This window comes from Cricetulus griseus (assembly GCF_003668045.3).
Source record: "Cricetulus griseus strain 17A/GY chromosome 1 unlocalized genomic scaffold, alternate assembly CriGri-PICRH-1.0 chr1_0, whole genome shotgun sequence".
Taxonomy (NCBI): domain Eukaryota; kingdom Metazoa; phylum Chordata; class Mammalia; order Rodentia; family Cricetidae; genus Cricetulus; species Cricetulus griseus.
Window position 1 is genome coordinate 202,532,738 of NW_023276806.1, and position 5,299 is coordinate 202,538,036.

Genomic DNA, 5,299 nt, shown 5'->3' on the forward strand with positions numbered 1-5,299 from the left:
GTGTAAAAAGTGGGGAAAGGGGGTATAGTATTATCCATTCTACTTCCTGCTGAACTGGGATGACAACAGCCTCGTGGGGTCCTGTTCGGGGGAAAAAAAATGTTAGTGTAGTGATGAAAGTCCTGAATGGGTTAAATCCAGTCTGTGTCTGGTGGGAGATGCTTGACTGAAGGTCCAGGTTGAAGTCCTTATCGTGATTGAAGTTCTTGTGTTGATTGAAGTCAGTACCCAAAGTTCTGGCCGGAGTATGAGTTGAAATGAAGCAAGTTGGATCCAGTGTACTTGAGGAGGTGTGGTCCATTTTCTTTCCAGATCATCCAGGGATTGCTGTCAAGCAGGTCTTCATTGGCTGTGTGGGACTCAAACATAAGTGTTAGCAAAGAAATGTTTGCTTGTATATGTATGCATACCGGGAAAGGCAACACTGGGAAAATAACAATCATGAGAGGGTGTACGCCTTGAGAAAAAGAGCCAAAAAAAGACAAATGACGGTCCCCAATTTTTCGCCTATTCTGTATTACATCAATTGGCTTCTTGATGTAATACAGAAACTCTGAAGTTTATTTTAACAACGTGCTTTGATTTAGAGGAGGAAAGCCAAATCCAACTCTAAAGCTAGCATTGGTTTAATTGAATAGGGACTAGGAAGTATAGAGAAATAAATGTAGATTTATTTCTTGAGTTTTGTTTGATGTTATAGCTACCTTCTCTTCTTAAAGTATCTACCCATGCAGTGTCCTTTGACTACTGGAGATGAGGTTTAATGTGGGAATTACCAATACAGAGTCGGGTAAAAATATAAGGGAATTTATTAGGGAAAAGCCTTACTTACAGAGCAACCTAACCAGCCGGCAGGGCATTGGTAAGCACAGCAAGCCAAAAATGAAACAGAAGAAGGGAAGCCCACGTGTGTTCCCCTCACTCTTAAACCTTCCCTATATCACCCTGACCACACCCTCTCAGGCATGCTCAGGCATACATGTAGCCAGCCCCTATTAGGTGTGGTTAAGGTGTCCCCTACAGAGGTTTCCTGTGAAGATAAAAACAAAACACTTCCCTTTCCTTTGGGAGGTTTCTATCCAGTTTATGAGATATACCTTTGTAGATTACCTGTCATTCTTCCTCATTGGGAGGTTTTTCTTTCTCGACTCGAATCTTGATTAATTTTGATGATATCCAAAGTTTTTCTTCTCCTGTAGAAACAAATGCAAAACTCCTTCCCCAGTGTAACACATGTCCTGGTTCTATACAGAGGTCAGTACATATTTGAAGTATACTGTTTGATTCAGTTCAGCAGTTTTTTCTGTAGTCCAGTGTCCTTCTGAAGCTGTTTGTCCTTTCTCATTAGCATTAAGAAAGTTCAGTGTTAATAAAGCATTATGTAACCTATGATTGGGGGGTTTGTTCCCCCAGCCTGTTTATGGAACATTTCTTTTAGTGTTCTATTAGATCTCTCTACCACTGCTTGTCCTGTAGGATTGTGTGGTATACCGGTGACATGTTTTATGTTATAATATTTGAAAAACTGTTCCAATTTAGTGGAGACATATGCTGAAGCATTTTAAGTTTTTATTTGTGCAGGTATGCTCATAATGACCATCACCTCTAAAAGATATATACTAGCAGAATCAGCCTTTTCAGAGCTAAGAGCAGTAGCCCATTAAAACCCTGAAAATGTATCTATAGTATGATGTATATATTTTAAATTTATGCAAAGTGAAAGACATCCATCTGCCAAACCTCATTTCTCCGAATGCCTTAGGATTACATCCTGCTGGCAATGGAGCTTGATTATAAAAGGAACAGGTAGGACAGTTTTTCACTATCTCCTTGGCTTGTTGCCAAGTGATGGAGAAGCCCTTTTTCAAACCTTTGCTATTTACATGATGTTTCTTATGAAATTCTGAGGCTTCTAGAATGTTTCCTATTAATAAACGATCAATTTCATCATTGCTTTGTACTAGTGGGCCTGGCAGACCAGTATGTGATCTGATATGTGTAATATACATAGGATTAATTCTGTTTCTGGTTGTTTCCTGTAATTGTTTAAACACTGAAGTTAATTCTGTATTATCAGGAACGAATTCTGCAGTCTGAATGTGTAAAATGACTTTCTCTACATATTGAGAATCAATAACTATATTAAGAGGCTCTGTAAAATCCCTAAGTGTAATTCTGCCTTCTGTACAGAGGTATATGGACTTTGAGCTACTTTACTTATCTCTCCTGATTTATATCCTGCCTTACCTGATTTGTTGGCATCAGTGTAGAAAGTAAGAACTCCAGAAATAGGAGTTTGTCTTACAATACATGGAAGGATCCAGATTGTCTTTTTTATGAATTTAATTTTGTTTTGGGATAATTGTTACTAATTGTTCCCAACAAAGTCAGTAAGAGCTATCTGCCAATATTCATTGTCCTTCCATAAGGAGGAAATTTCCTCATTAATTAAAGGTACTATAATTTCTTCTGGATCTTTTCCAGTCAGTTGACAAGTTCTTAATTTGCCTTTAGAATCAAATAAGAAATCTTTTCTATGTATATCTTTAGCTTTTAACTGTTTGTGTGGCAGAAATATCCATTCCAATGCAATATCTTCCCCCTGCATCAGAATACCAGAAGGGTATTCTCTGTGTGATAAGATAACCACTAAACAGTCTAGATCAGGGTCCACATGGTCTACATGTGCATTCAGTTTTCTGCTTTCCACCCATTGAAATTCTTTTTCTGCTTCAGCAGATAATATTCATGGACTGTTTAAGTCCTTGTCCCCCTTAAAGGCAATTTTAAATGCTTTAAGTCATGTCCTTCCACATCAAGTATTGTACTGACTTCAATCAAGTTGAGGATTTCAAGCGAGATCTTCAATCAACTGAATCCCATCTAACATGGACTGGATACAATTCATTCAAGACTTTCACTATACTAACATTTTCTTCCTACAGGACCCCACATGACTATCATTGTCCCATTTCAGCAGGAAGTAACTTGGAGGATGCTATACCCCCTTTCCCCATTGTTGTCACTTAGGATAGTGTATATAACTAGTTAGGGATAGCTTCCTATTGTTTATGGTTGGGATTGGAAGGAGGTGTTCAGGCTTGGATACCTCTTTCAGATGACTTTAGGGTTTAGTTAAAATAGATAGTTAGGATGTGACATAAGCAGATTGTTGTATCTTCTTATATTTTACCTTTATGATTGTTAATTTTGGATACTTTATACTGTTAAGTTTTAATCCTCTTTTAGACTAAAAGGGGAATTGTAGGGAAAGCTGTAGCCACGCCTTCTTAGGGGCTGGCTACAGGTGTGCCTGACCAGGCTTGTGAGGGCGTGGTCAGAGTGACGTAGTGGGACTGCGTTTTCGGTTTCGGTTTCTCTTTGCTGCTTGCTGTACAGACCTCTACCACGCCAGCTGGCTAGGTTGCTCTGTAAGTAAGGCTTTTCCCTATTAAATACCCTTATATTTCTACCTGACTCCGTATTGGTAATTTCCCACAATAGTCTATAGTTGAGAAATTTCCCCTAGCAGCTTCTGAAGACCATTAAGAGTTTGATAGCTATCTCTTCTCATTTGTGCCTTTTGTGGCCTGATTTTTTGTAAGTCTATCTTGTAACCTAAATAATTAATAAAATCTCCTCTCTGTATCTTTTCTGGGGAAATCTGTAATTCTCCAATGAGGTAGAACTTCCTTCACTGTTTCAAACATTTGCTCTAATGTTTCTTTATTAGAATCTGATAATAAAATATCATCCACATAATGATAAAGAATAGATTGTAGAAATTTCTTACGAATTATCTCTAGAGGTTTATGCACAAAGTTCTGGCAAAAGTTAGGACTATTTAGCATTCCTTGTGGCAAACCCCTTCACTGATATCTCCTAACTGGTTGTGAATTATTAAGAGTTGGTACAGTAAATGCAAATTTTTCTCTATCATTTTCTTGTAATGGTATTATGAAAAAACAATCTTTCAGACCAATGACTATGATTGGCCATCCCTTAGGAATCAAGGAAGTCAATGGCATTCCAGGCTGCAGAGAGCCCATTGGCTGAATTACTTTATTGATGGCTCTCAGGTCTGTCAGCATTCTCCACTTACCTGACTTCTTTTTGATAACAAATACAGGAGATTTCCAAAGGCTGGTAGATACTTCTATTTGCCCAGCCTCTAGCTGTTCCTGTACTAACTTTTCTAACACCTCTAGCTTCTCAGAGGTCATAGGCCATTGTCCTACCCAGACAGGTTTATCTGTAAGCCACTTTAAGGATAGGGCCTTTTGGCCCCTGTGAAGGTTTAACATTTGTATGTTGTTTCTGTACAGCCTGGATGGTTGGTAACTGTTTTCTATAGTGCCTTACTAAATTTTGTCTACCATCTAAAGGTTGTATATGATTTGCATCTGATACTGGAGGAATATTGATCTGGGTATTCCACTGCTGTAACAGATCATGACCCCAAAGATTTATACCTATGTCTGCTACATACGGTTTTAACTTTCCTCTCTGACCTTTCGGTCCAATGCACATACTCTGGCGAGGAGAATTCTGAGAAATGTAGTAAAAAGAAGTCTTGTGATCCAGGCAGGAAGTGACATAGCAGGCAGACTCAGAATATAAGCAGGGACAAAGAAGAAATCGTGCTCTTCCTCTTCCTCCTGCTCTCTGCTCTGGAGCTGCCATGTGATCCCAGCAACAGAAGATGCCTGCTGCTGGTGGCCGACAAGATAATTCTTATGATTATGGTTGACAATTAAAACTGAGCTAGCAGATAAGAAATCCTAGTCATTGGCCAATAGTGTTGTAAATAATATAAGATTCTGTGTGTTATTTTGGGTGCCCACGTGGCAGCAGGACCCGGCCACTGGTGGAAAGATTTATTGTTACAGGATTGTTTTGGAAAACCTGGGTTTCTGGTTTCTTCATATAAAGTTGAGTATTGTTCTTTCAAGGTCAGTGAAGAATTGTGCCAGTATTTTGATGGGAATTGCATTGAATCTGTAGATTGATTTTGGCAAGACTATATTGATCCTACCTATTCAAGAGCATGGCAGATCTTCCAATTTCTGGTATTTTCTTTAATTTTTTTCTATAAAGATTCAAAGTTCTTGTCATACAGGTCTTTTTCTTGTTTGGATATATGCCCCAAGATATTTTATGTGGTTTTTGGCTATTGTAAAGGGTGGTGTTTCTCTGATTTCTTTCTCAGCCCATTTATCTTCTATATATAGTAGGGCTATTGATTTGTTTTTATTTAATATTGTATCCTGCCACTTTGCTAAAGGTATTTATCAGCTGT